Raw genomic sequence first — 22,837 nt, 5'->3', positions numbered from 1 at the left:
CTGTTTGTGTGAGCCAGCAAGAGCTTACCAGACCATAAACAGAAGAAGAGATGGGACTCTTGATTGCTGATGTTGACCTCCTGGTCACCCTTAAAACCATCAGCACTCAAGTGTTGAAAGCAATTTCAATTTGCTTCATATAACCACTTTGGGAGAGGTTAGACAGAGCAGACACTGGATGCGTGATGGGAATTGTTTAACATTCGTGCTGCTCAGTCAGTGGCTAATTCGTTTGCTAAGTGAACTTTTGTTCTACTTTTATACACTCAGGTTTGAACAAGTGATCACATGCGCTATTTCCAGAAACTTATTGCCTCATAAATTCACACCAATTATCTGCTGTTTGGTAACTAACTCCTGTCATTCAGGCTGTCTTACAGCTGAAGATTTATTGAGGACAAACGCATTCCATTTTGTTTTTACTTTTTAATAAACTACTGAATCAATAGGCACATAACTACTGTTCAGGGTTCAGTGCTGAGCATTGTACTTTTTTTTTTTTACCTCAAACTCACACCTTTTACCAGACTTCACCCACATGTGAACCTTTAACTACCCTGTCTTGAGGCCACATGAAACTGTTGTCCTTGTGACTTTTGACAGAATATGAAGACAAACATTATGAGTGCCTTGTCTGTGTGTGTGTGTCTTTGTGTCTGACAGGCTGCACTGATGAGTCTTAAGCTCTTGCATATATGTGCGTTGCATTTCTTGCTGACTTCGACCCAACATACCGTCACAGTAAGTTAATTACTGAATGGTGCAGTGCAGAGTATGATGACTCTGCCACTCACCCTTATCTGCCACACTCTGGCAGTACTGCAGTGGGACGAATCAGGTGTAACAAACACAAGCAGGCACAAACATATACACATACACACACACACACACACACACATACATACACACACACTCAACAGACACAAAAGAGCGACACTGTGAAACCCGACTCATTGCATTTAAATATCCTACACCACACGAAAATTTTGCTTACTTTCAACGTCAAGTGTGTTTAATTAAACCCTTGATAACGGCAAAGTTTAATTAGCAAGTCAAATGAAGTCAGGTAGGTGAGCGGTGCTTTATTTGCAGTTGAGCAAATTGGATTACTCGGCAGAATGTTTAAAAAATGGAAATATAATAATGAGCCTCAGAGGAAGTATTTGTGGACATAATTTTTTTTGTTAGTTTTAAGAGAAGCTTAGAGGAGTGCAGCAATGTGGAAGCATTTTTCTAAACCAGATAAGTCTTGTAATTACCTTTTGGATGTAGGAAGGTGTTTTTCCCAGTCATTGTTTGGCCTGCCCTGTCTCTTAAGTGTGTTTGGAAGTAAGAGAGGGGACATGCTGGTGGATATTAAAACAAGAAGACAGAGGAGTGACTCTCCCTTTTGTCTGATGGCTACAGTTCCCTCAAGGGCTGTTTGTTGTCTCATGTCCTGAAATGAAGAATATAACTGTGAGGAGTACCTGCAATACTCTCCAAAATGTGTGTATGTGTTTGTTATACAACACCAAAATTAGTAATGGCTGACTTTTGCTACAGTTTCAGGGTCCTGGTATTGTGTATGCTGATTTACAGAGCCATAAGACAGAGCCATTGTTAATGCTAACACCAGTGTTAACACCTTTGTTGTTGCTAGTACAGTGTGACAAGTCAAAGAATCTACTGTGTATAAGGCCTGTTTGTGTCTAAGTGTGTGCCAGAGCGTACATTATTACCTCAGTCTACCCTTCAGGAGAAAACTTGACTTGTTTTCAACAACACAGATTTCATGTTCCATTTTTCTCCTTAGCTAACTCTTCTAGTTTATGTGAAACAATGAGATTTTTGACCATACAGCTTGTACATTTAGTTACATTTTTGCTGCCCACTTTCTAATCTAAAATGACTAACCTCCCCACAAGCACATAAATATACCGATCAGAGGACTTTGACTTGAAAGTAAATCTGAAAAGTTTGAATATGTTTCTTAAGCTCCTCCACACCCACTGTACACCCACACAGGTGTTTTTACTTTCTTCTAATTTGACCTCTTTTCATGACTGTGTGCATCCCCTGCTTGATTAACATCTGCATCTACTCTTGTGTTAGCGTTCTTGGGAATGACAGGGCGGGAGAACCATGTAATTACAATGTCATGTGATGCACAGTGCGCAGTACGCATTCATTCAGGTAATTTTTTTATAGCGGAAAGTGGCGTTTTTGGCTTCATTTGAACTGAGCATTCATCAATATAGATAAAGAAAGATTGAATAAAAATGTTATGCTATAAAGAATATTGAGAACAGTAAAGTTTAATATACTTTATTTGTTTCAACTGTGCTCAAAAATCTGAACACTGATGTCATTTGCTCCTTTAATGACACGTAAGTTCAACGTGTGATGTCTAGTCTCAAAGAGCGTTCCCAGAGAATATCCTGATCAGTCAGTTTCATGGTAACCATTGGCCAAAATATCTTTTACTAATTTTAGAAGATTTAAAAGAGTCACCTTTCATCAGAAATTTCACGATAAGTATGAATCTGAATGTGCTTTTCTTTGACCTGACTAGTGGAGAAAAGGTCACATCAAACAGAATAAAAACTTGCTCTAATTGAATATTTGATATTGAGTTAATTTTTCAGGCTTTCTCTGTGGGTCTGCCCTGATACCTTGTGGTTATTTATAGATGTGGGTTAGTAATTCATGAACTTGTCTTTGACCCTGTTGGACTGGTTGTGTCAGTCAGGACAGTGTGCCACCTCATTAGACCAGCACCAGAGAGACGACCTGACAAACAGACACCATCTATAACCATCTATCTCCGTCATATAACCTGACAGGTGTGTGTGTGTGTGTGTGTGTGTGTGTGTGTGTGTGTGTGTGTGTGTTAGGGTATAAGAACCCATCTGTTGTGTGTGTATATTACATTTGAGTATGTGTATCAGGGCATGTTGCCCAGATTGTGTATGTGCTTGTCCGGTCATGTATTACTCACATTGTGGGGACCTGCTTTCCTTATGGAGACAAAACGCAAGTCCCTGTTCTAGAATTGGTTTAAGGTTAGGGTAAGGAAAATAGAGGTTATGGTTGTGGTAAGAGTAAGTTTCCCGGAAATTAAAGTAAGTCTATGTAATGTCCCCAAAAGTGATGGAAACATGACTCTGGGAGTGTATGTGTGTGTGTGTCTGTATTTCTGTGTGTCATTAAAGACCTCCATATATCAGGCTGTCCAGATGCCTGCTAACTGAACATGAAGTCAATTCCTTCTGAGTGCCTGTTAAGTTGATGAAAAAACATTCTCAGCTTGTTCATTGTGGTTGAGCTGTCTGTTTTATAGACTAATCGTTTGGCACTAAACACGTTTTACTACAGAGGACTTAAAACATCCATGTAAGCTTTTAAAAAAATGTTAAAATGAACAAACAGCTGTGTGATTCCTGTCACTTCAGTTTTCTTTGGCATGGTATTCAGCATAGTCTGGACTTAGCTATCTAATCAAACCTGCAACCATGTTGCCTTTTATTGTCAACCACGTCAATAATGTGCATTGTTACTTTTGTAATGGTTGGACTTGGCTTGCTCAGGCTGAACTGAATTACGTGTGATTGATTGCCCATGGCATGTAAGAGTTTGCCTGTCTAAACACGGTGTGTTTGAGATGAGGGAATCAGAGTTGCCATGCAGTCAGAAAAGAAGGCTCTGATTGGTCGACAAGTCAGGAATTCAGCCTCTGATTTATCTGCATTTTGGATGGGTAGTGAATACAACAAGGAAACTTGGCTAACAACAGCAATAACAGTTTTTAACACAATAAAATGTATAAATAATCACAGAAGATGCATAGTATCTGATTTTATCATTGCGTACTTTTATTATCCAGAAGCAATAGTAATGTTATATCATATATGACATCTTCAGTCCAAGTGTTAACTTCTGTAATGTGACATTAATCGATTGTATTCTGCTCAACCTTTACCAACTGCAATATTAAAGCAATTCATTAAATAATTAACAATTAATGCATCAATAATTACCAGTACGACACAATAATATAGGCTCATATGTATATTATTCTGATATACATATTTTTTTAGGCCCTCTTAAAAGGTGCAACATGTAAGAATTGGCCACCTGTTGAAATTCATACTGCAAATCAACAGGGGGCAGCATATGACCAGCGTAACCCCTAACGGCTGCTAACTGAAGCTGTGATTAGCTAGTTAGCTCAATTAGCTGTGCAGCTAGAGGTCCAGAATACAAGCTCGAAGCGTTGGTAGGAGCAACTACCATTTTTCAACTAAAATTCTTACATATTCCACCTTTAAGTATATTTTTGTGCTAATTCATTTGTACTTTAACTAAAGTAGCAATGTCAAATAAAGGACTATTACTCATAAACACAGTAGCAAAAACAGTGCAACCGTGCATGATAAAGAACAGCGTTATGTATTCTCCCTCCACTTAAACTTTGTGTTTAAGTTGTCGTTTTCTCATATTCTAATTTCAAATAGCTCTAAAAGGCCCCTCACAGTCTTTGTTTTTGCTAGCTGCTAGCACACTGAAGAAGCAAGCTGCAGCCTGATCAGCTGAACTGCAGCTGGTGGCTAGCTGGATTATCAAAGTCACACAGCAAGAAGAGAATCACACTACAAAGAAACAAAACTGCTGATTAAGGACAAGCTGAATCTCTTATAGACTGTTGAAGCTCTAGTTTTGAGATGCTTACCATGCTGAAAGTGTTGTGGCAATGTGATATCACATGGGAATCTCTATAAAATCCCTCAAGAGATGCATATAAGGTGAGAGAAATTGTCCACTGACTTGATTCTTGGAGGGTTAATGCGTATTACTTCTTGACTCTTTAATGACAAGGTGGTGCCATGGTAAACACAGATCCCTTTGGGGTTTAAGATCATTATGCCCTCATTGAGTCAAACTGAAACGAGATGAGCTTCAACGTTCTCTCCTTCGCTTTGCGTCGGCTTCATTGTAGAGGCATTCTTTTGTCAATCCTGTACAGTAGGTCATGGGATTCCTGCAGGATTCCCACAAGATTTGTATCAAGAGCACTGTTTATCATGTGACTGGGACATGCATGAAAAATGGGACGGGAATCAAATGTCTTTTTCTCCTGTCTGCTCTGGATGCTGGTTGGTCGCAGCCACCGGTCCAGGGCTTGATGTGTGTATACTGTGGATTGATGGCGTAAAGGCGCAGCTGCTGAAACTAAGATGCTAACGATGGAGTCAGTGTCAACATTACAAAAACACAGCACAAGAACGGGATGGGACCTGACTAATTCTTCTGAGATTGGGACGGGACAGGAGTGTTTTTGTGGGAGTGGGGTGGGGCTGTAGTGAAAATCCACTGCTGTCACACTCTACTTTGTTGCTCAGTGTGTTGTGCTCTGATTAGACCCAGAGACACAATTACAGTTTCACATGCAAACTAAAACCATTTCTAACTATTAAAAATCGTAATTACTTGGTATATTTTCCTTGTTTCAGCAAATAACAACAGATAACAACAATAATAAATATACATTATCTTGTGTGTTAGGCAGTTTAGTGGCATGATTAAATGTGCTGCTGTCAGTAAACCATCCACCATCACCAAGTTCATAAGTTTGAGAGACACTGGGTTTCCCAAGTTATAACTTAAAGTTTTCATGAAATGAAAACACATCCTGTCATAGAAAGTTTTCAGACTCTAAACTCTTCAAAAATAAATGATCTAATTTGTAGAGGAACAGGAACTTGTGTGTATAGTAGCAGATGTGGGCAGGGTGCCTGCTCTCCTGCTGTCCTAATTGGAGAGGTGATGCTGTGCCCTGGGCACACTGCCACCCATGAGACACTAGACTGGCACAGACTTCTCTGACTCGTCTCCAACATGTCACATTGAGCTTCCTAAGAACCTCAGTGCCTGCAGGACTGGCCTCAAACCCACACACACATACACACCTGTAAAGTCACCACCAGATTTGGCTAGAAAAAGATCAACGTAACTCTGAAACTGTATCAGAAAAAACAGACAACCAGATGATTAGTCTGTCTCTCATGCAGGCTTTTTCAGGGAAATAATTTTGTGACATTCGCTGTTCCTGCTGATCAAATAGTTTCACCGAAGCAGGGTGAAAATGAGTCTCAAAAATAGAGACTTATTTCAAAAATTTAGACTCTTTTCAAAAATTGCGACTCATGTTCAAGCTGAAGTGGGCTAGAGCATGGATATCCAACACGAACCTCTCGGGACAGACAAAAACTTAGAAATTATATCTGGGTTCAGGTCAGGTTTGACATGGTGTGTTCAAGTTTATAAGTGAAAAATAGTGTAAAATGTTGGCCATTGTATAATTAGCCCCTTTTATAAACCAAAAGTCTTCTCTGACTAGCCAACTTTTGCCACTTCTCCACAGATGACTCTATCCATGTCTCGTGCTGCTGACTAGAAGACGTTGAAACGTCCTATTTCCTCAATTTAATTAACACCTTGATACTGAAGCAGTGGCCACACTGAATGATACGCGAATGTCACATGAAAGCACACTGCAAGACGCAAAACTCTCAGTAACACTCAGAGTTTAAGTACTGGTGTTGTTTAAAATAATTGGCCACCCTCAGCAAGGTTTTTATAAATATGAATGAACATTTTTGATGTGAACAGAATTTATCCTCACAGCAACATATTTGTTTGCCATTCTGAAACTTCCTTTATTTACTCCTGCTTCTCTGTCTCTGTTTAATACCCCCTAAACTGTATTAATCTTTCTCGATTTCTCTCCTCTTCTGTCTGAACTGTTGAAGCAAGTGGACACTGATGCAACCTCACAGCAAGAACTCTCGCAGATACTCAGATCCTCTTCTGTCTGCATTATATTATAAAAACAAGCACTGACAAAATGGTCCAGTCCCTGTTACTTAGACATTAGAGTGTGTAACATCAACTAGTGTTATTATTTACATTGCCAGGAACTGTCCACTAGGCTTTATGTTATATAGTTAATGTGACATGGAAATGCTTTACCATCAGAGCAGCTTTCATTCATCCTACCTCACTGATCCCCCATTATTATCCATCAGCAATCATCATCCATTCAGTTTCAAATGATAACAACAATCTCAAGCTTATGAACTTTCTGTCACATCTACTGTCAAATGTTTGCTATGAATGGGACTCAAAGGAAGTAAAGAATAATTTTGGCTTCATAAATATTTGAAGACTACTACAATGGCAGAAGCTGTTTTTGAATCCCCTATATGGCAGGCATGTCTCCTCTGGGGCCCTGCAGTAATTCTTCAGACATAGGGGAGCCTTAGAGGCAAAAAGAAACCAGTGCTTTAATGTGTTATCCTCAATAAATACACTTTATTTTAAAGATTGTTTTCCTCAACTTAGTTAACTACAGTGATCTAGATAATCAGTAGAAAACCTCTAAAGAAACATACAGAGGCTTGACAGATGCTTTGTACGTCAGCAGACCACCGCAGAGAACGTCTCAAGAGCAGCTGAAGAACCACCATTTTTATTTTTATTTCTAAATATATTTAAGGTTAAATCTGAGCAGCTAATTTTTCTTTTTCTTTGGCAGTCATTATGTTGGCCATGGCGTATTCCTTTGTCTTAAATTGTAAAAGAAAAAAGAAAAGGTTTATCCCTTGTGCTTATTCTCTGTTTGACGTAGATGGTAAAATATTTAGCCTCATTAGCACCCGCCTGGAATTGCCACTCACCCACTATTATAGTTGCATAAAAAGCTACAGGTATAAACTGTCCCAATAAACTGCTGAGGACGTTATCTTAGGGTGGCAGCTACAAACATGCAGGGAGAGTGGAACAAAGGAAAGTAGCCAGTTGCGTAGAGAGGAAGGTCAATGACATTCTATCTAAATAATGACTTTTAATGAGGCACTGCTGTGCTAATTACTGTCGCCTCAGACTGGGTGACGAGGTAATTTAACCCTGAGGAAGAAGATGAAGAAATGTTTGTGGCTGAGCATGCCACACGTGTGTGTGTGTGCATGCGTGCGTGTGTGTGTCAAGTCCCGAAAGAGACCCGACCACAACAGATAAAGATAACACGTTTTCAGTTATTGCATCCCTCTGTTGTTACTGCTGTTGTTATGTGCATGTAAAGTGTAGATTATACAGAATTGGTCATTTTGTGAAAATGACCTCACAAAACTAAAAGATGAATATCTGTCAGCCACTGATTGTGACTATTCCCTTATATCTCAGAGCACACTGTGAGAAAAACAGCGTGTAAGTATTTAGATACATTCTTCTATGATTAATATTTGTTCAGCATATACTGTATATGATAACATGTGTTTGTATTTCACATCACAGTTACAGTTTTTCTTACTGTCATACATCCAGAGTCAGAGCCCATTACCATTATGTGAGACACGTCATGATTGCTTATGCCTAATTAATTTAGATTTAAACTTGGCCCAACAAAAGCTTTTCCAAATTGTTTCCTTGCTGGCATCTTTAGTTGTTACAGCTCATATATTTCACTTTGTTTCTATTTTTGAGTTTAATCAGAATCAGAATCAGAATCATGTCAGATTGTATCAGAAACTGGGCGATATGGCCTTAAATTACTATTGTTTGGACAGTATTGTAGGGACAACCACTGGTAATTTTGTGAAATAGCAAATTATTGACAACTTTGTATGTAGAAATATCAGTTTTTAGAAATAATACCCCCGCAGAGCCAATAGTATAGTTGGTTTGTGGAAAAACGTTAAAATGACAGTATGTGCCCAGTATACTAATGTTAGCTAGCTGGCGTTAGCAACATTTACATTAGCTAGTGTTAGCTACGTTAAAGTCAGCTACTGCATCAAAAATGGCAACCACTTAAGGGGGCAGATGATTCGAACAACAGCGGTGTTGTGACGTGAATGCAGTGGAAGGGGGAGATGGAATGCCACATTTATTGGCTGAATGTTATCAGTAACACATTTAACACAATGAGATGATGATTGATAATCATCAGTAATGTCTATATAATGACTAAGTGTTAAAAAAAATGACATCACCTTACTGAAATGCAGCCTTTAAAACCAGGAAAAGAAAACTGTTTTGTTGCAGATCACAGTATAATCACATCCAAAATCTAAGACTTATACATAGTCTCATATCTCAGAAATATGATTGTGTTTAAGAACACACACACCCCGAGTGCATGATTCAGTGCATGTAATTGTAATCAAACAGGGTTAGAGGGAGCAATAGGGTTTATATACACTGCCTGTAATGCCCCTAATGTACCCGAGTGTGTGTTCCTTTAAATCCACTACCTTAGTAAATGTCAACATGTGCTCCAATGTGCCCAATAATTATGTAATGTTATTTTTACAAGCTCTGGGCCGTCATTGCCTTATCATTATTCTATTAAAGTGTGACAATGCTGTGTATATCTGATGTGGATTTAAATTACTCAGGCTGTGTTTAATTTGTCCGTGTGGGTTAAGAATTTAATTAAACAATAAATGTTTTCCGACCATAATAACCATACGATTTAACGTTTGTTAAATGTGAACCCCTCTATGCCACTTTGGAAATCATCATTACTGCATTGAAGGTCACATGGTTGATGTGGATAGCTTTTGACACACACAAGGTAATTCTGGAGTTAATAATAGTCCCGCTCACACGTTGACTTTGTTTTCCAGTCACATTATCTTCTGTTTACACCTGCTTATCTCTAGAGGAAGAAAGCCTCCCATTGACAACACGTCTGACCTTGGAGACCCTAATAAATAGTTTGGACCCTTTTTGGTCCCCTGTGCTGTTGTCCTTATCTGGACCTGCCGACGCTTCCATCTGGTCAACAGCTGATTATTATCGGACCAGATCACCTTCACACACAGCCGGCTTAACTTTGTGTCTGTGTGTGTTAAACAACAAGGAAGCAAGTACAGAAAATGGAAATATGAGAGTGCATTTGTCTGCATATAGTATATACAGTACATTGTGAGGTATTTGTACCCACATCCGCCGTGTGTTTTTGTGTCTGAGAGTGTCTGAGGGCGACAGAATGAGTCATAGAACATGAGAGCCCAAGTGTAGTTAATTTGATCGTCTGCAGTCTCCGTTATATTTTCCCAGCATGAGTGCTCCAGTGATGCTTCACCTCCTCAATTCCATCCACTCCACTCCACCGTCCTTGCCACCAAGGTCACTGCATCTGTGCTCTTGGCTTCAGCACTCTGTCCTGTTATCATCCACAGCACACACAGCACCATGGTCCACCACAGCTACACTTTTCAGAACCCTTTTATGTCTGCTGTAATCAAAGCAGCCAAAAAATGCGCTTACGCAAAAGAGTTGTGTTACTCTAGCTTTGAACTCTGCAATAGAAATGGTCTGCCAGTGCCTACAATGGTATTTTTTTTTGTGAAGTCATTTCTTCAAGTATCTCCAGACGCTTATATCCCTAAAATCTACTCACCATGAGCTAGAAGGTTATATAAGTCAACAAACCATAATTAGTATAAGTATTTAAGTATTTAAATTGTGTTATACATAGAAAAACAAATTGACAACAACAAAACATATTGTTACAAAAGATATCTGAATGTAGAAACATGAACAAAACATTTTTAACATTTCAGAACTTATTTGAACTATGTACATATTTTCGTTTTTGAGATACGCTCATTAAATGAGCAGGGTACAAAGGTGTTTCGATCACCATGAACAAAAATGCCAAAACCTCACCACCAAGGCAACAAAAAAGACAATACAAGAGGAAAACATGTTCCAAAATACACTATGCTCACACCTAAAATACACTGCTTTAAACTATGGACTCTGGCTTTTTCTCTCAATCTTACTCTGACAACTATGAACCTGCTTCTCTGCTTGCTTCTCAGAGGAAATTGACTGCATGTAAGAAAAAGAAATTTAAGAATAAGTCACATTCACTTTCAGAAATAATGAAGAGTTGAAATTTGTAATTGAGTTCAGCTAAAATGCAGAATGATTGATCTGTTCATCATAGCATCCTGGCTTATTAATTCCCAAAGTTATATGCTGCTGTACTAGTAGTTTTTTATTGATTTCCCCAAATACTGCTACTGACACACTATTAAATCTGTTATGTTTTGTCTGCTGATGTTTTGTCTGCTGAAGTCAAATAAGTGGTGCAGAGCGCACAAGTTTCGATATGCAAATGATGTTTAAGGACATTTCTATATCCATTTATGGATGAAGAATCAGGGGTACCCACAGCTTTATGAATCTGCGTATGCATATTTCTTTCTTTGTGCATACACAGAGTTTTAGTCTTGAATCTATGCATCTGGCCCCTGGACTTAAAACTTGGTGATGCAGATTCTTCTTTTTACTCTTTTTGTGAATAAAACTTTCCAAGAAACTGAGCACAGCAGGTGGTCTTGTATAAGCATGTTGGAGTTGCTGATTATGCAGATGATAAAATGTCACGAAAGTGCATCTCCTCATGAACAGGTGGCAGGTTCATCAAGTTAAATCAAGTGATTTACGTCAGGTTTGTGCAGAGAGTTTGCCGGAACTGACTGAGAATACTTGTAGGAACAAAAACTAAGAGAGGTTTAGGTGCACTCTTACTGCATGGATGTACGCCTCGACTCATTCAATGTGAAATGCTGCCACATTTCATTGTAAGTGGCTGAATGTTTTGACTAATGTCACACAAATGCATTTGCAAGAACCAGGTCATGAAAAACTCAGACAAGACTGTCATTGTCCTGCTGCATTCTCTGAGAATAGCAGTACTGTAATAAAAGGAGGTCCAACGTTCTCGAGAAAATTATTCCGTTATCTCGGGAAAACGGCAGTTGTTATTTCGAGATAATAACTCGAGATCTCAAGAAAACAAATGAAATTAACTCGTTATCACGGGAAAACGGAGGAAATAAAATGTATGAATGCATGGCCCTTTAGAGCTTCCATAAGTATGGATGTGAGCACCAAACACCAGTAAAGCTGAAAGCCAGTACTTAAATCTCATAGCTATTGTTTCTTTTCTAATCCAACATGCCGGAGTAGAGCGAGAACAATAAAAATGTGTCAGTGTTCACATACCGAGGGGATGAATCGTATGTCGTTACAGCTATGGGCGAAATCACAGCCCAAAAAGATGGACTTTCCTGCTCACTGTCAGCTCAGTGTCAGCACGCTGCCCTGATTTTCTTCTATTAAACAAGCATTCACAAGCTGCGTCTGACAGCATGAGCTGCCAACACTGGTTTGAAAGAACTAGCTTGCAGGAGAAAAAATAAAAATGAAGGCGAGGATGTTGTGCCTCATCAGAATCTCCTGATGCTACCCCAGCCATTATTCTAATGCTGGTGACAAGCCAGCCAGCCAGTCAGATCAGTCTGTCAGTGTTGTTCTGAGCAAAATTAATGCAAATGATGGGGAACCTCTAGTACTATAAAGTGTCTGTTCTGTCATGGATGGCAGAGATGAAAATAGCCACAGTGTTTGGGATTAGTGGCTAACAGCTAAGGCCTGTAATATGAAAACATATCTGCTCACTCATCAAAACCTTTGAAAAACACATGAAAAGGAAGAAGGATAACTCTTCTTCGAATTGCCATCAAACTTTCATTTTGCTGTCGACAGCAAATCCAAAATAAGCAGTGAACTTCAGAAAGAGAACGCTGAAGCTTCTGAAAGCCAAATCACCTGCAGACACACCCGGTCCTGTGTGATCTTGAAAGGATTTGAGACATTACGGATTTAGCTGGAATGCGGAGGAAGATACAGAGGCTTATATGGATGCTATCAGGGCGAGTGAAGGACAATGCCAGTGAAGGGCTTTTCTTTATCACTGGTTTTCTCTGCTTAATGGAACTCACAGTACTGTATAGATGCAGGAGAAGAAGAGGACAAGAAGGAGAGAGGGAGGAAGTGCTGTTACTGACATCTCGAGAGGGAGAATTAAAAGGAGGACAGCAAGAGAGGTCTGTGCAAAAAGAGGAAGGGAATAGAGTTCTTCTCTGGGAGTCTGTGTTCCTGAGAACAAACCATGGACAGGACCCCCAGTTATAAATAAACACATTATTTGTGATGAAATTTACATAAGCCTGTTATTAATGTGAATAATATATTTTCCAAAATCAACATACCATTCCCACTTGAGCACCTCGCTATATCAATACATGATACAATATAAAGTATCAGTTCAGTTCTTCTTGTTAAAGGATAACTCATTGAAGTGTCAAAATTATACAAAATAATCAACTGAATCTGTGTTATGTATTAAATCAGGCAAACTCTCAAAAACAAAAACCTCAACAACTCACATAATCCCCATTATTCCACCCAAATTCAATAAACAGTCATTTTGAATTATTTCCCAGCCTGACATCAGCCCACCAAGAGACACGCACTCAATTTCCAAGACAAAAGTGAATTGGCAAAACATAATTTTCCAAATCTAACTTTTGGTGTGGATCCAGGAATTTTTTCTCACTTCTCTTAACATTGATGGGGCATTTTTTCGCCATTTTCATTCATAAACAAACAAACCAACAAAAGAGAAGGGCACATGAAAACAGGCAATTCTAATTGCATGTTCGAAAAGGAGTGGGAAGAAGTGTGAATTTATCTAATCCCACCCCCTCTCCATTAATCTTTAGCTAATAATTCAGCATAGGCTTCCTTATTTAACCATTACTTATGAGTACATACATAAATAAATAAATAAATAGATATGTAATGTATATATGCATATATACATAAACATACAAATATGTATCATTTATGCATGGATCTTTGATCTGGTGAACATAAATTGTGGAGAAATATTTATGGGTGTTTTAGAATTTAAAGTGATACAGGGCTATCGAGTTTGATATTGGATTAGGCTTGACTGAATTAAAGGGGGTAGTCTCTCCGGGTGGTTGTTTCTCGCTGCCTTTGGGGGTGGTGCAGTTATCATCAGATTCATAGAGACTGTACCAATAGATATATTGTATTCTATAAGGATGCTCACAAACATGCTCAGGAGTGGGCCATCAATCTTCCTGTTGTGAAGCAGACCAGGACATGTTTACAAAATGTTTGATAGATCATTTCTGTTCGTCTCTATTAACAGGAGAACCACACAGAAGTGACTCCTGCCAAGTGTAAAATGTGACGGTTTCGGGCCCTGATGTGTATATGGGGCTGAGTATTTATTCTATGGAAGGAGTATGGATGTTGAATCTATTAGTATGTAACAGAGGTCAAACAGTCACAGAATTGTTGTTGTGGGTCATTAATGCCAATAGAGCTCATTACTTACGTCCTGTCAGGGTCAAGAGGCTAGAAGGAACACACATACAGTAAGTATTCAGCAAGGAAGCGATCAGTAGTGGAACCACACAGTAATGGTTCACTCACAAGGTCAAAACAGCCGACTCTCAGAAATGCTACTGCTGCAGGAATTCGTAGAAAGGATTATTTGTCAAAAGCACGAACACGGGGACATTTCTCTCTGTCTCAAATCATAGTTTTATGTTTGTGTGTGTTCATTTCTGCTGCTCAACTTTTACATCGTTTCTCCATTCATCTATCTACTAGTCTACCAAAACACAATAGAGATTAGACACAATTACAATTACAATTAGACACCTTGCTAGTGGCCCCATGCCCAGGATACAGAAATCAATCCGAGGGGTAGGGGGAGAGTCTGGGGGTGTCAGACACTTTATTTCCTGAATTCTGGTGAATTTTATATGCTCCAATTTGTGCTTTTTATGCATCAATTTCAAAGTCCTCTGCTACTCTCAACATGAATGTCAAAGGGGAAATAAGTCATTAAGTGTATCTGTGGGCTTTATATGATAAATCTCATTTTAACCTTCAGTCCAAAACCCCTCATAAAGGATGGGGTAGCCTAGACTTTGGGAGATTAATGTCCACCAATGTCCAATCTGTGTGTTTTACAGCTTATCATCTTCTGTCATGTAGACATTATAAAATAAATCTAATTTTAAGCTTCAGTCCTGCACCATTCAGGGAGGATGTGGTAGCCTTTACTTCGGAAGATTAATTTCCACCAAGAAGGTTAAATTACTCTCTCACACATAAACATACCCACATGCACGTGGAGTGGGCGGGTCTCCGGCTTACATCCTCAGACAACTGTTGACTTGTGAACCTGGGAGAAAGACACACAATTTCTCTAAACACAGTACGATCTAATAACAATAGTACGCAGGAGCCAACAACAGCTTACTCTGGGGAAGTCTGAGGTTTCCTGAACTGAGAGATTCCACCCTGTGTCCTCTGCCCCCGTGATGCTCACCCTTAGTAGTCTCCTGCTGAATGTTGCTTCAGGACTGACAATCCTACAGAGGCGAGGGTAAAATACTAAAAAGTACTGGCTTGTACTCATTCCTGCTGACAGGACTGATCCCCTTGTGGTCCATATGCTGCCGGTGGAGCAGTCTCCACCATGACATCTGTATTTGGACATCTTCTTTCTTTTTAAGGGCAGACTTGAGCTGGAGGTATTCCTAATGTGACAGAGAAAAACACACCACTTCTTTTACTAATCATAAACTAATTTGTCTTTCTGCTGGGGAGCATTTTTGAAATGACAAAATTAGTAATCTGATGCTGTTCGCTCTGTTAAAAAAAAAAATCAGTTGGCTGATTCAAAGAAAGGAAGAAAAGTTTATTTTTGAATCCCATTCCGAACTTGTCAAAAACTGACACTTTGGGATAGCAGCAGACCCTACCTTCAATCCAATAAACGTTAGCATGTGAGGAGTTGGGAAACCCAAAGCGTCCGTTTTGATGAATTCAGAATGAGACTCAAAAATCAACCTTTCTTACAAATAGGACCTTTAAGTGAAGTGTTTTGGCTAGATATAACAGCAGTTTTGGAGCCTTCTGAGAGTGAGACTGTCGTTTGGAAAGTGGGATTCTGTAATACAAATGGCAAAACTGACTGATTGTTATTTTTAGGATTTTGTTTGTGTTGTAAGTGATAAAGCTGGAGTGCTTGAGGAGGTGTATTTCTTTGTTTTTGAGAGGAGTGGCTCCTGATCTCATAAACATCCAGTAATTGTGCGAGGCTAACAATCCCTCATCATTTAGCATTCAAGCAAGCACCGGCAGTACTGTTGACTTGTAAATGTATTACTTGGATGTTTCTGCATGGATGACTTTTGTAATACACAAAACATTATGCAAATGAATGTGCAAGTCGTCCCTGTGAATAGATATGCATTAGACGACACAGACGGGCTTTTTTGCTTTGGCGGATGTGACCAAACAGAGCTGAGAGAGCACTGCAGTGCTGCCAGGGACTAAAGCAACAATGTGGCTTTCCATTACATCTTAATTTATTTATTTAATTCGCTGCACATAAAAGATAAAAATAGGGGATGTACTTTGGACAAACTGGTCAGTGAAGCAACAAATCCAAAACTGGATTAAACATGTTGGCTGAAAAGATTATGCAACAAAAGCAAATCAAATACACAATTTGGTGCAGGGCCTATTGGAATATGTCTCAGTCCCCTGTGGCAAACAAGCACACAGAAGATATTGGAAATTATAGTTACAGTAATTGCAGTGGACATTGTGATTTCCCTGTGCTTGTGGTTTTGTGTGTGTATACAGGCATTTTTGTGTGTAAATCGTCAAGATTGGATCAGACATTTTAATTTCTTAGCGAAACAGATCCACCCGACACAAACTCTTATCTTAATCCTGCTTTTCCCAGTGAAAATGACCCAAACTGTGTTGTCTGTTTTATTTTTAATTGCTTATCACCATCTCACACATTTTCAGTTGTTTTATTTTTACATTTTCAGGTAAATGAGCTGTTAATTACTTGGTTAAGTTTTTCTGGGTCTTGCCCACTCTAAGTGAGAACATGTTTACACTGAGCTCTTTTGGCATCTAAGGAAACCAGTTAAGAGCCAGTTCTTGCCGTCAGACGGTCACTGTTTGTGTGACTGAAGACTGGCAGTAGCTGTTGACTAAACTGTACATGAACATGAAAGAATGTGAGATGATGACTCAAAAGTCAAGAACATGACTGGAAAGTTCACAGCCAGGCAGGTGTGAATTTGGGCCGAAATAGCAGCTCTTGTTACCACAAATAACCCTTCTAACGCATGACTGGACCCCAGCCATCTGACACACAGTGCTGATGTTTGTCCAGGCTGACAATGTGCAAGAAACTGTCTGCTGTGTAACCAGAAGGGAAAGAGAGTGAAATGGAGCAGATGTTGTAGAGGGGTGGTTGATAAAAATCGGGGGCATTTCTGGAATTATAACGAGATGGTTCTTGTGATCACTGTTCTTTCTTTAATTTCCCTTATATTGGTTAACTTTAATTAGGTTTGTGCTGACTGTCCAGTGTGTGGATTCTTCTGTGTCCTGCTTAATTTCATAAATAATTGCTGATACTACAAGTATTGTAGATGATTTTGTGATTACAAGTCGATGCAAAGTTTCTGCAAAACTGAAGGGAGAAGTAGGTGAAATGCTCAGTCAGCATTACTTATATTTGTGTTAATAAATTAACAAAATGTTTTACCAGACAAAGTTGTGTAATGAAGTCACTCTGCTCCCAAGTTGAATATGTTCTAGTTCAGGAGAGGAAACCCACTGGGGAGGCAATTTGTTCTTGTGTGTGCTTCAGTGTGTTACATTCCCACAGTAACTTAATTAGTGGACATTATTTTAGAAGCTTTTGTATTATTCAGAGAGCTGACAGAGAAAGAGGGAGAAGCAGGGAGCAGCGGACCCTTTCCTATCTGTCTTCACTCAGTCTTGTTCTGCTCATGAACCACCTTCTGCAAACATGCCCAGTCTTGGTTTTCAGAGCGGTGTTGGTGTGTTATGGTGTCCCTATGAAAGCTTGTCAAGAAGGTGTCTGTGCCATCGATACCCAGTGAAGATGTGTTCATGAGCTGAAAAAGCAAGGACAGCCTGCAGGTTCAACTACAGTATGAGATAGGGTTTGGCGATATAAGCTGAAGTTTATTTCACAGTATTTTTTTCCCGTTTTGTTCTGGCCACGGTATTACATCATAGTATTAGAAAAATAAAAGGGATACTCCACTCAAACATGATTCTAAAATAGGTATGAGCCTACATGTGTTTTTGGAGGATTAGCCTGCCAGATAATGTAGGTTAATTAGTAAATAAGCTGTGATTCCTTCTCAGAGTTAAGCTTGATTTATGCTTTTGCATTGAATCTACGCTGTATCTACGGCCTAGCCTCTACATAGATGCATGACCTACGCCATAGCCTACAATTGACAGAAAATGCCAAAAACCTACAGGTTCCAAGTTTGAACTTGGTAACAATCCATCCTTGAGCTTGAGTTTGAGTTTGAAGCGAATCCTTCTTCTTGCATCACTGGCCATTGTTGAGAAAGCAGTAATTGAGACGGTTAAGATGGTTAGCACACAAATCCACATTAAAGTGAATCAACTGGAGCTTCACTTCCTCTAATGACAGCAGTAGATGAAGACGTTGGTGTTGGTTCTTGCAGACAATAACAGAGAAATTGGGATCCTTTTTGACCTTGCACAAGTAGTCACTGGATGTAACTTACAAGGACATGTTTAACCCTCTAACTGCAGGTCATCATAGCTACAGGAAAGCCCATTGTTTTTAATATGCTACAACACTGGATTAACAAATCCATGTCGTAGCAGAACCTGACACCAGTGATGCTGTTGAAGCCAGTATACTGCACACCCCTACTATGAGATCACCCTTGACTAGTTTCTGGGTCCTGACATTTTCAGCCTGATCTGAACTAAAAAAAGATTTCTTTTTTTTTAAACGTTATAATAATCTGTAAAGTCCATTACATCCTGCATGTCCTACAAAAAGCTGTACTTTAGAGCAAGGAACCGAGCACCCAACAGACCCACCAGAGATGTCAAACAGCAACTTTCACACGTCCTAAAATAACACCAAGCTGAGTTGCTCTGCTCGCAGACTGATAGTGCTGACTCAGCATATCTCCAGGCTCTCTAGCTGTCAGTGTCCATCCTTGTCTCTGTCTCAGAGTCTCTCAGCTCTGAGCTGTGCTTTCTCTGCTCAACTTGATGCCATACACCACAAGTTTAGCCTCCATATATCCACTCAGCTGACTCGAGTCTTCTCTCCCTCTTTTCCACACTCGCTCACCCTCCATCCCATTCCTTCCCATCCCCAATCAACTCGAACTCAAGCCTGAACAGACACACACTTGCTTAAATTGATTGACTTATCCTGCCCGAGCAGCTTCACATCTTCCCAAAATAACTTCATACACGGGCATTGACCTCCTCTGCGCTGTTTCCTCGCTGGTTTTTAGTAATTGAATTGTTTGATCTTGAATGGGCTTTGTGTAAACAAAGAGTCTGTGTGAAGAAAGAGCGTCTCGCCTCCTCCTGGCTCTCCGGAGCCTCTCGGGTCTTTGAAATGCCGCCCTGGCCTCAACACACACCAGACAGGAGGATGCTGTTTGGAAAAGGCCAAGCCACCTGTTCTGTTCTCGGGTGACAGGACAGCAGCCACAAAGGAGGTGTTTGAGTGTGAAGCTGGCACTTTTATTCGTCAGTGAGGTGGGTGGAAAAAAAGATTTGAAACAGTGAGAGGAAAGAAGTGAGCTAGTCAGGAAGAGGAAACCGGGGATGATGCATGATATGGGAGGAGGCCAAATAAAATAAATGGCTCCATGAATGATGCATAGCTTTCCCTTTTAATTTTGCTCTTCCGGGCAATTTGATTATGCAGGTAAACATACAAGGCTTTATAAGTGAGAGACGAAATGGGACAGAGAGAGAGAGAGACAGACAGAGAGAGAGAGGGAGCGGGGATAACAGGAGGGGAAGTGGGTGTGTTGCTTTGTGCATGAAAATAGATTGGATTGCCTGGTAAGAGGACAAGAGGAGAGTGTTTTGGGTGTCTGAATGTGTAAGTGTGTGTGCTGGCGATAAGCTGGAGAGAGAAGGAGGGGAAGCTAAATTAAAAAGATGAAAATGTGAGAGGATCATTGGGAGGCTTTATACACTGAAAAGTTGACAGGAGTTGTGAAATACCACTACTCTCATTGTTGCTGCTGTCAGCATGTTTATACATCACCACCTTGGCCTCAAACAAATGGAAAGCCCTCATGTTGCTGATAAAGGGGCAGCCTCTAGGCCTCCCCTGACTCTCCAGTCTTCCTCTGCCAGCTGCCAGTGGCGGCACTGACTGCAGGTTTGATGTTGTGTTGAAGTGAAGGGGACTTGTGAGTAAGCGTGTCAGGCTTTCTGTCTCCACCTCTCTGGCTTCTGTCAGTGTCATCGTTTGTGAGAACAGACACAAGTCACACCCTGAGAATCGGTATTTGTCAAGAGGCATGTGTGTGAGAGAGCTGAGAAGCATGTTGTGTTGTGCTGCTCTTCTCTCCCACCTCGCTTGTCTGCTTGCTGTGGGCGATATGTCTTTTGTGTCTCCAGGTGATAAAGCCATTAATCACGTTCGCTGTTTGCCGCGAGCGCGCCACGCTGCACTCGCCGCGAGATGTCTCAATCTGTCTCTCCCAGGATGCAACAGCAGATACAGTTCACTGGAGTGGAATGGGAGGCGTCCCAGCCTGGTGTTACGTGTGTGTGTGCTGAATATTTTGTGTGATCTTACATAGCATGCAAAGTATGTGAGATGATATGAATGGATGAGGTCTTGTTCAGACAGAGAAGCACTGACGAATGGAAGTGCTTCTCTTTCATTGAGAGGGGTGTTGGATGAAAGAGCAGGCAGGAGAACACAGGGTTTTAATATCCTTCATCGCTCATTGGCAGGCCTTTACAGTTCGAGTCTCCTTTTAAAGTAATTATTACATTTTATTATTTCCGAATGGAAATCTTGAGATGTTGTTGAAAGCTTTAAGAAAGCTTTTGTTTGTCTTGTACAGTTGAACACTAATATCAGTCAAAACCTAAATCCAAACCCCAAATAAGGCACACAACTGGGATGGAATTAAAAGATACTTTTGTTCAATTATTGATTACATTTTCTATTCTTCTTCTTTTAGTCATATTTCAATTAGTTTAAATATATAATTTTGTTCATTGATGTTTGTATGGCAAGTCTGTGAACTTCACAAGCAACCACAGCAGTTGATTCAACAAATTAAGAGAAAATGGGCTTGTACCGCATGGTTACAAAGAGCAGCATGTTTCACAACACAAACACTACATAACATAAAAAGGGATAAAAAGGTGAAAGGTTATTGTTCATTGTGTGCGGCGTCATACTGTTGTGATGTCATGTGTGTTCATATCAGTGAAGTTGCAACTTGGATGACTGTTTCATTGGACTTTACCATGTTTTTTTACAATGGAGTGTTCATCACAATGGATTGCAGCATAAATACAAATCTAACTTCTTACCAATTTGATGCAGCAGCAATTACTATTTTGACTGCTTATTTGACTGACAAAAGATTAAATAGCAACAATTTAATGAAACAAAGGTCCTCAGCCAGAATCAAACAAGGTATGCGGTAATTAAATTGTATGCATCTGGTCCACAGGCATTTTATAGATTAAATGGTTAATTAAAGAAAGTATAGATTAATCAATAATGAATATGTTACAGCCCTATAATTGCCACATTCGAAAGGATTTTTCTTATCAGTCTTTGCTGTCAACGTTTGTCTCTCATCTATAGACATGCAAGGACACACATACACGTCTTATATAGGTGCAGCCTATTCAGTCATTGTGAAAAGTAACAGCAGCACATGTTAAAGTCAGATGCTTGGCAGCGTGCAGCGTCACACTTGAGTCCCCACACTAACTAATGTGCTCTTATTTAGCCATCAATCTCCTTTGGCTGATGTCAGCTAGTTTTTCCACAGCTCCATGGTCATACATAAGCAATAAGAGATCGTCGATCATCTCACATTATGGCCCATTGAGGACCTGGCTGATGGTGACGAGAATGTAGATCTAGTTGGCTGAATGTTTCCCCTCACAAGCTACAAGCTTTTCTTGGCAGCTGCTGAACCAGCCTCGGAGCTGTAAGCTCCCTCTGAAGCCGATGGGAGAGACATTGTTCCAGGTTACTCGACCACTGTGACTATTTAAATTTTGGTTCAATTCCAATTCAGAATTACACACTGACTTTTGTACCTGGGGTGGGCCACCTCTTTTGTTCAAGCAAAGTAGTAAACAACAGCTTCAGACAGCAGTGTTCCTGTTATTTATCAGTGAATGGTAAAGGCCACACATGATTAATAGAGCTGTGTCAGTGGAAAGATAGCTTTATACCAAAGGTAATAAACTTTCTAAATGTATAGCCTGGTCACGCAAAAGGCTAGGTTATTCCAAAGTAATAGAAATGTAAAGCTTCAGAGTATCTCATTTATCTTTGTTCCACTCACTTATGTACGTGTGTAGTATTGATTTAAGAGTGCTGTCTTTGCAGAATTTCTATGCATCCTTTAATGAAACACTCTTTTTCCTGCTCTTTCCTCCTCTCGTCTTTTTCCCGCTATATCGCCCTTTCAATCTCTGCCTGTCACCATTGCTCTTCTGTTTCCATCCTCACATTCTGTAGGCACCTTCTCACCCTCCAGCACCACACGCGCGCACACACACACACACACACACACACACACACACACCTCCTCATGCTTGCTCTGCCTCTTTATTCGATCATCTCTTCAGGCTCTTCTGTCTTCTTTCTTTCCTTTAAATCCTCCCACACTTCTTTCCCTTTCTTCATTTTGCTTCAGATTCCCTCTCTCCTCTACCTGTCACATCCATTCAAATTAGTCTCTCCAAACTTTAAACAATACTGACGACAGCTAATGAGCAAAATTTAAATTGTTTCTCTCCATCTGCTTCGTTCTCT

General features: G+C 39.9%; 1 protein-coding gene across 2 annotated transcripts in view; it reads left to right on the top strand.

The window, feature by feature from the left end:
• LOC311263799 (solute carrier family 66 member 2) overlaps positions 1–22,837 on the top strand; it is a 56,114-nt gene that overhangs the window by 8,659 nt on the left and 24,618 nt on the right. The gene's annotated exons all lie outside the window — the stretch shown is intronic.

This window comes from Pagrus pagrus (genome assembly GCF_965226575.1).
Source record: "Pagrus pagrus genome assembly, chromosome: 10".
NCBI lineage: Eukaryota > Metazoa > Chordata > Actinopteri > Spariformes > Sparidae > Pagrus > Pagrus pagrus.
The sequence above is the reverse complement of the archived record's forward strand: the minus strand, read 5'-3'. Positions and strand labels throughout refer to the sequence as shown.